A 9510-nucleotide genomic window follows, 5' to 3' on the forward strand; every position below is an offset into this window, starting at 1 on the left:
GCTAAGGAATAAAGTTACATGATTTATCCATGCTTGTTAGCTATCACCAGTCCTGATGTACTGTGGGAGGTAAGGTTCTTAAGGTGACTGCCAGATGGCTGTGCCAATGTAACTTACTGATGGAACCATTACTTTATGTACATTGTACTACTGGGCAACCTAAAACCAAAGCTGCCATGAGCATTAGATCCTACATGCCATTTGTATAACCTTTATTATATGCAAATGGACAGTATGAATGGCGAGTCCATGAGTGTCCATAAATGTGTGTTTAGCAGCATTGCAGGGGGAGCTACATGTGATTAGCCTAGGTGGAATTTAATAGGATGAGAGATGTGAGAGATTTGGGACCAGATGCATCAAGCTTCAAATAGTGATAAAATACAGAGTGATAAACCAATAACCAATCAGCTTCTATCTGCCATGTTACAGGCTGGGGTTGAAAAATGACAGGTAGGAGCTGATTGGCTAGTTGTTTATCACTCTCCACTTTATCACTTTTTGAAGCTTGATACATCTGGCACTTGGTAAGAAATCTCAATTTTTTTAAAAGCGGTAATCATTTACACTGCAAAACCAGTTTGATTTTAATATCTTGCTGCCTCTTCCCCCTTCTCAGCAGGGCAGGGCCGGCGCCACCACTAGGCAGGACTAGGCATTTGCCTAGGGCGCCGGCCACTGGAGGGCGGTAATGTGCCGCCGAGGTACCAGAGAGGTACCAGCATCACATCCCGACCGGCGTGAATCAATGCTGCCGCCCGCTCCCTGCTGTGGGTATTTCAGCGAGGATGGAGACGCTGCGCCCCCGCGCGAGCCGCCGGTTCCTTGGGGATTCAGCGAGGATGGATAAGACGATCGTGACTCGCAGCACCCGGAAGCTGCATATCAGCTACACCAGGTACAGCGCTCCGGGGGGGTGCGGGCACCCGCCGCAGTATCGCCCGCACCCCCCCCCCCCCCCCGTGCCGTAGTAAGTGTCGACCAGTCGTCCCCCCCCGGGCGGCGCGGGGGGGTTTTGCCTGGGGCGGGCGGGGGGCTTGCACCGGCCCTGCAGCAGGGTATAATGATATTAGTGGTACTGTCCACCACAGTTGTTACTTAAAAATGTCGTTAAAGTGTGAAAAATAAATTCTGCCAGTGTCTAATTCAGCTAATATTTGTACATCCTTGTTCACTGTAAACTCCAAGAATCTTCAATGGAATGGTGTATTAACGCTTTGAGTGCCAAGTAAATTTGTCAAAATAATAGAACACATCCCCTCGCAAGCCTAGTAGGAGAAATCATTTGATGGTCGCCGACCATCGAATGATTTCTCCTGCCTTTGCAACCCTTTGCAATTCCCACCCGCGTACCTATGGGAACCCCCAGTGTTTTCATGGGGATGTCCATAAAACACAGTGTTCCCATGGGTAAGCCCTGTTTTTGCGCCCGTCCACCCCCGGCCCTCCCTCCCCATAGAGAATGGCCTGGCAAGTGTCTAACTCACCAAAGCCATTTGCTGTAGGGGTTCTTACACTTTTTATTTGAATTTATATAACAAATGTGAGTGACGCTGGCATTTTTTGCGGATATTTTGAAAATCTCTCACAGAGATGCTGGCACTCAAAGGGTTAAGAAAAGGGGACATTATTCATAGAATAAAGAAAGAAATGGAAAGGTGGGCAACCCTGCAGGATACCGGTGGCACTCCCTGAAGCGCCCTGCCAGCAGCGGTAAATTAATGCGAATCGCAACTTTTCGGGGAAGGGTGGGGCTAAAGAGGCAAATCGCATAATTTAGCCCCACCCCTTCCGGGATGTGCAGTACTGGGGACGGGGCTTGGTGACGTCTACGTCAGGCCCCACCCCCTGAAGTGCGACTAACAGGCTCCTCACCGGGCTTCTCCCGGAGAGGAGACTTTAAAAGTAGGCGACCCTGTTGTTATTACTTCTCCAAAGACAATCACCTTGGCTTGAGTCAGTGTGGATTGGAACCTTAAAGGTCTGTAGAGAGGCACTTCAATACAGGAGAGGGTCCTGTGCAGACTGCTTGCAGGACCCTTGCTCTCTCCCAGGCATGCGCAAGAAAATGTTGGCACTACACATTCCTTTACCCAATGATTTCTGTAATGCGCGTAAGAAGATGGTTAAACATCACTGGCGCTTGGCAGAGAGGTAAGTAACATGTATGCCCAGGTGCTCATTTATGCTTGCTCTTTGTGGTTGTCTTGTTCTTCTCACTATTTCGCTTAGGCAGGCCGTGACAAAGAGGCAAGTGTAGGTGATTCCCCTCATATTGCTGACAAAGAACCTCTCCATAAGGATCCAACTCAAATATATTAGCTGAAGAACTTCCTTTTAACAGTTGGTGATGGTGAATGACTAATAAATAATTATATGCACATGCACCGTGTACAAAGCTGTGCAATGTGGCCAAAAGCTTGCAGCTATTGTAGCTGACATTTCCCTGTTCTGCAAGGGCCCAATTTTAAATCTAGACAATCATGTGTAAGTTTTTATTCATTTATGGAAAAATGTAAAGCAAGGAACAAAATTGGAAAAGAAGGAATTAAACAATTTGTGTACATTTTATATAGTTAATTTTTCAAGTAAGCAAGCACTGGATAAATACATATTACACTAACCACCTAAAGCTGAGTACAGATGTGATAATTTTTTTTTAACCCTTTGAGTGCCAGCATCTCTGTGAGGGATGTTCAAAATATCCGCTTAAAATGCCAGCGTTGCTCACATTTGTTATATAAATTCAAACAAAAACATTAGTATAAAAAAGGGTACTTGTGTAATATCTAGGCGCCCGGTTTTTTCATTGTATTGCATCGCATGCAATATAGTGGCATACAATTCATGCGATGTGATTTTTCATTGTAAAGACCCCATTTTTAATTGTATAGTCACCCATGGGGGGTGATTTCATACCCCCCACTATCCAACTACGCATGGAGTTAATTCATATAGTGTGGCGAGCACAGCGAGCCACCGAGTTGATTTTCCCGAAGCCACCGAGTTGATTTTCCCGAAGCGTGGCGAGCGCAGCGAGCCCCGCGAGGGGACGCAGAATACATGTAAAGTAATCCGCGTCCCTTCGCTGGGCTCATTGTGCTCGCCACGCTTCAGGCTCGGTGGCTCCCTGCGCTCGCCACACTATATTAAATCAACTCCATGCGTAGTTGGATAGTGGGGGTATGAAATCACCCATGGGTGAGTATACAATTAAGAATCGTGTCTTTACAATGAAAAATCGCATCGCATGCCTTAAGTAGTGGCATGCGATGAAAAAATCGGGCGCCCAGATAATACACAAGTACCAAAAAAAGATTATAGGTGAAATTTAACCAGATTGATTTTGAAGTGTAAATGATTGCCGCTTTAAAAAAAAAATCTTACCAAATCTCTCACTTCCTGAATCTCTCATTCTATTAAATTTCACCCAATATTTCCTATATAAGGTAAACATGACAGGTCATTTTGATGAATAAAAATGTTTGCTTGGCAATTTTCACACCTATTTGTGACAAATTTGCTTGGCACTCAAAGGGTTAATGATGTGCCCAAGTCCGATGGATTCAGACTTTAAACCTTTGAATGCCAACATTTCTGTGAGAGATGTGGAAAATATCAGCTAAAAATGCCAGCATCGCTCACATTTGCTATATAAATTTGAATTAAAAATTTTTGTAAAAAAAGATATTTCCTTTATAAGGTAAATATTACAGGTCATTATGATGAATACAGCAACAGAGGAGAGGATGCCAGTCGCACAGGACCCTTATATAGATAAGTGGACCTCCACAAATGTTTACATTTCTAGTACTTATCGTTGGGAGGTATGCTACCATTGGACATGAAAAATTGCCTGAAAAAAAAGAAGAGAAAGAATGTCCTTATGTAGATGCACCAAACGCTATAAAATTTAACCTTTATTGAGTTTCAAAAAATTGCGAAATGTAAAAACAAAAACACATATGTGAAAAAGTGTGTGTCGGCTGATATAACGCCTGCAGCTGTAACCAGTTATCGGTACCGCAGCCACGTGTACCGTACTGAATGCTGCGGCGAGATGATATATAGTATTAATTAGTAACTGCTGCCCTGTCAGGGGCTTGGATTATATACAAGGTGTGTCTATTAAATTCCAGGACTGGGGCTAATACAACAGAATGAATAATAAAAAACAAACATACGTTTAATAGTCCTTAAAATAATCACCTCCGGCATGGCGGTACAAATTCTGGAAACACGCTTCGTAGTCCTCTGAAGATAAGCTTAGAAGTTGAGTGATTACGTTTTTCTTTATGACCTCTACATCCTGAAATCGATGCCCCTTCAGAGCAGTCTTAAGTTTTGGGAACAAGTAAAAGTCAGGAGGTGACAAATCAGGAGAATACGGAAGATAAAGATTTCATAGTTACTCATATCATCTGTGTGACATATGGATGTCTATGTGTGTCTATCATGATAGCAATTTCCAAGGTATCCCTTATAATATTAAATTGGTGTAGATACTGTCTATGGTATATTGGGTGTCTTGTCTTCCCCAAGTTATTGTAATCATCACAGACTGCACATCAAACAGTCTAAAAATATGTTTTCTTTATAATGCTGAGGCATCAGTGTTACATGGACTGGTCAGTAAAATGATATGCCTATAGTATGTCATCATGACTCGAATAATAAAACTTGTAGTGATATCTTAATCGTGAATCGTGCAAATGAAATTATTACAATAATGATGAGAAGGTGAATTTAGTGCATATAAGACATAAGTATAAAGTGAAGAAAAAGAGACTAAAATATTATATAATATCAGATGAGATTGCTAATCAAGATGTGTAGAATTGAATAGATATATGGAATATTATATAATATCAGATGAGATTGCTAATCAAGATGTGTAGAATTGAATAGATATATGGAATGATAAAACAGGGTGATAAAACAACTCTGTGCATGGCTACTTGATTATGCGGTCACTCAATTTTATAGGAAAAGTCATGCCTGTATGTAAAATATTTCTTTATTATGCAGCTGTGCCAGTAAATGTTCTTTATTGTGCAACTGTGCAAGTACGTGTGATATTATTTAAGACATAAAAAAATAGAAAAAGAGAAAATGTATATCCCTCCTTGGTAGATAGAATAGTTCCAAAGGTGTCTGTTAGTATCTCTTTGTACATATGAGACAGTATAGTGAAACAATGTTTATAAGTAGATTCAGAAAAGATAGATTATAACTGTCATGATAACACACGTCACTACTCTTCCTTGTGAATATTACATTTGGGGGGGGGGGGGAGGGGGGAAAGGAAGGAAAAGCAGGGAAAGATTTACAAAGACCTATGGTCCATGAATGTGATTGATCTGTTATAGAGGGTATTCAATATGGATAAATTTAGAGGAGTGCTGCGTAACTGTTCTCTTCAATCAGGCCTCTTGGGGACATGGTGTCCATTCAGAATATGTCTTGTTTCCTGTTTTAGCAGTTCATTATCCAAGTCGCCTTTTCTTATGCCCATGTCTATTTTCAACATCCCATACGCTTGAAGACCTAATGATTTACCCTGATGGTACCTATGGAAATGTTGGGCAACAGGGGTGAGAGTTTTCATGGCCTTCCTCTCCTAATCAGCATTTCTGATGCTTGATAGGTGTTCAATTAATCTCTTATTAAGAGGTCTCTGGGTCTAGTCGATGTAGTTTTTCTTGAACGGGCACTGTAGATTATAGATTACCCCAATTGTATCTCAATCGATGTGGTCACTGATCTTCCATTTTTTTTTTGCAAAATTTATCAGTGTATTCTTGTTGGGGGACCATAATCATGCAAGCTTTGCATGTCCCACATTTTGAAGAGCCTGCTCGCCGTGTCACAGGTTTCCTTATCTTGTCCCGGTGGCTATGTACAAGTATGTCTTGGAGGTTGTTACTTCTTTGCGTGCTGATTTGGACTCTATCACCAAGAAATTTGGCCAGATCATGATCCATTTTCAGAACCCCCATGTGTTTGTTGAGAATATTTTGTACACTTCGCCATTCCTGGCAGAAGGTACCAATGAATCTTACTTTCTTATCTTCCTCTTTATCCTGCTTCTTCTTTGAAGGCACCAGCAACCGATCTCTTCCATATGCATGGGTATCTTTGTAGGCTTTTTTTTATGGTTCTGTTGCTGTAGCCTCTGTCTCTCAGTCAATCAGTCAATTTACCTTATTTTGTAGGTATCGTGGTTAGAGCAATTACGTTTAGTTCGAAGGAATTCTCCTTTTGGGAAACCCCTAATCAACGGTGGGTAATGTGAACTACTGTGGTGCAGTAGGGAGTTAGTCACTGTTTCCTTGCGGTACATGTCGGTCGAGATATCATCATCATCCTCAATGATAATATGAAGGTCGAGGTAATTAACTTATTTTTGGCTCATCTCGTACGTCAAACGTAAATTGAGATTATTGGAGTTCAGAATATCCATTAACTCCATAAAAAGACCATTCTCTCCTTCACAAATAATCAGGAGGTCATCTATATAGCGGAGCCAAAGTAAGATGTGGTTAGTAAATCTTTCTTTCTTTTCATTGAATAGGACCTCATGCTCCCACCACCCCAGGTACAGGTTTGCATACGTTGGGGCACAAGTGCTCCCCATTGCAGTCCCCCATACCTGGAGGTAGCAATTCTCATTGCACACAAAATAATTTTTTTGTTAAGACTAATCTCAGTAGTAGTAATCAGGTCATGAAGATCATTTTCTTTATCCATTCTGATAAAATATTGTACTGCCTGTAGTCCAAAGTGATGATGAATACTAGTGTAAAGACTCAATGGCGCAGGTGATGATCCATGATTCTTCACTGAGTGTTATCTCTCAAATAGGCACCCACAAATTAACTTGCCCTTTCAGAGAGCCCCCATATCCCAGATACAATTTGTCATCCGGGGGGTGTCTTCTCATTTTTGTGGATTTTGGGAAATCCACTTTTACTTGGAGGAAGTCAGATTGGGTTTTCATCATGATACCTTTGCAGGTGACAGAGTCAACTATTCTGGTGTACATCTCCATATAGTCCTGAGTAGGATTAAAGGTAAGTCTCCTATAACAGGAGATGACTCTCAGTTGTTGCTCCAATTCCTCGATGTATGTTTGTCTGGACCAAAGGACCACATTCCTGCCCTTATCTGACGGTTTGATGACATGTCATCCCAAGATCTGATTTCTTCTATTGCCTCACTTTCTGCTCGGTTGAAATTGTACTCATATTGATAAGTATGTTTGGTCGTTCCAAATGATCCAGGTCCCTGCTGACCAAATCCAGGTAAGTTTTTACTACTGGGCAAAGTTAGGGTAAAAGTTTGATTTCTTTTTCAGTGCTTTAACACCTGTATCAGTTGTTGCCCTACTGTCTCTGTCACCCATCTCAGAATTATCATCATCCTGGAGACTCTCAAGGATTGTGATCATAGCTTCATCCTCTGAATTGAAGACCAACCAGAATTGGTTGATGTATCCAGATTATCAATAGAGGACGCAAAGTCTCTGGTAGCATTCTCTTTCACAGAAAATAATTTTTTCAATAAAAAATTTCTGGCAAATAAATTGACATCCTCTATTGTAAATCGATTAAAAGTCATTGTGGGGGAAAAGGAGAGGCCTTTTTGTAACACTTGTGTCTGTGCTGCCGTAAGAGTATGGTCAGACAGGTTCACAATTTTAAGGGAGTCTTGGTGGGGATCACTTATTTCTTGTATCTTCGGTATTTCCTGGGATCCTCTCTCCATTCTCTCACTTCTCTTTGCCTTCTTCTTCCCCCTCCTCATCCTGTGATATCCCAAACCAGGCTGTCTCTCATGTCTCTGGGGCTTAACCCCTAAAAAAATCCCTTTGAGTACTCCTAGACGCAGTGTCTGAAACTGACTCATTCTCGGAGGAATCAACATCTGAAGTGCTGTAGTGTAGGGGATTTGATGACGGAGCTCTTCTCCTGTTATTTTGATTGTTCCACCGATACACTTTGTTGGACAAGAAATAATTTCTGACTCGCTGAAGTTTATTTTTCTTTCTGCTGATGATTTCCTTCTCCATTGTCTCAATTTCCTGTTTGAATTTATGGTATTTTATTTTTTATTTTTCTAAACCCTCAAAATCCTTAAGTTTTTGCTCAGTTTGGTGATTTCAGTGTTATAACTGTTGAGTATTACAGTATGTCATCATGTTTAATAAGGATTCCTATCAGTTCTAAAAACGTCTTCGATTGTTTGATTAAGGCAAACTTCAGTTGGTGTAGGTCGTTAAACCAATCATCCTGTGCAGTGTTAATATGTGTAATATCTTGCCTGTTTGTCAGTTATAGAAACATAGAAACATAGAATTTGACGGCAGATAAGAACCATTTGGCCCATCTAGTCTGCCCTTTTTTTACCCTTCAGGTAATCTCAACCCTTTTTAATCCTTATTTCTTTGTAAGGATATTCATATGCCTATCCCAAGCATGTTTAAATTGTTCTACTGTCTTAGCCTCTACCACCTCTGATGGGAGGCTATTCCACTTATCCACTACCCTTTCTGTGAAGTAATTCTTTCTAACATTTCCCCTGAACCTACCTCCCTCCACTTACAGTGCATGTCCTCATGTTTTATTACTTCCTTTCCTTTGAAGCAAATTTCCCTCCTGTACAGTTCCTGGCTAAGACTGAAAGTCAGTGCCGAGTTGGGATTTCCTTCCCGATTGGACATGATGTGGTCAAATATCTTCAGAATTACAAATAAGGGGGACTGTAGTCAGGTCCTAGTCGGGTTGCAAATTTTAAAACTAAGATAGAATATGATCAATAATATTATCGATAGTTAAGACAAAAATAGGCTTAGTTGTATTGTGTATCCGTGCTGACTGGCCAGAATGTGAAACAAAATGCACCCTTTAATTACAGCAACAGAGGAGAGGATGCCAGTCACACAGGACCCTTATATAGATAAGTGGACCCCCACAAATGTTTAAATTTCTAGTACTTATTGTTGGGAGGTGTTCTACCATTGGACATGAAAAATTGCAGGAAAAACAAGAAGAGAAAGAATGTCCTTATGTAGGTGCACCAAACACTATCTCACTGGCATGCCGCACTGGGCCTCCTAGCTTATGATAGTTTTTGGGGTGCCACACCCTGCACCTAGATATAGCGCTAGGGACCCCCAATATACAGAGAAGCCTTGACGCGGCTTGGGGGCATGTCATACACCTGCGCAGGTATATGTAACCAATATCTCGGAATTCTATTATCATGTAGTGTTCAAGATTGGCTACTAATACTATTCAGTGTGCTGGAGGAACCAATGTCTTGTTACTTACTAAGCATTAACCCCTCCCTTGCATGCACCTGAAAAGTATTACTGAACTAATTTTTGAGCATCTACCACTATCTGTATGTATGTTGTGAGAGGCAGAGAGGAGCTTGCATTAGGCGGAGATGCAGGTCCTGATATGCCACATGGAGTAGTCTGGGGTTGCTCCAAGGTAGGTAGCTCTT

This window comes from Crinia signifera, chromosome 7 (genome assembly GCF_055691185.1).
Source record: "Crinia signifera chromosome 7, ASM5569118v1, whole genome shotgun sequence".
Taxonomy (NCBI): domain Eukaryota; kingdom Metazoa; phylum Chordata; class Amphibia; order Anura; family Myobatrachidae; genus Crinia; species Crinia signifera.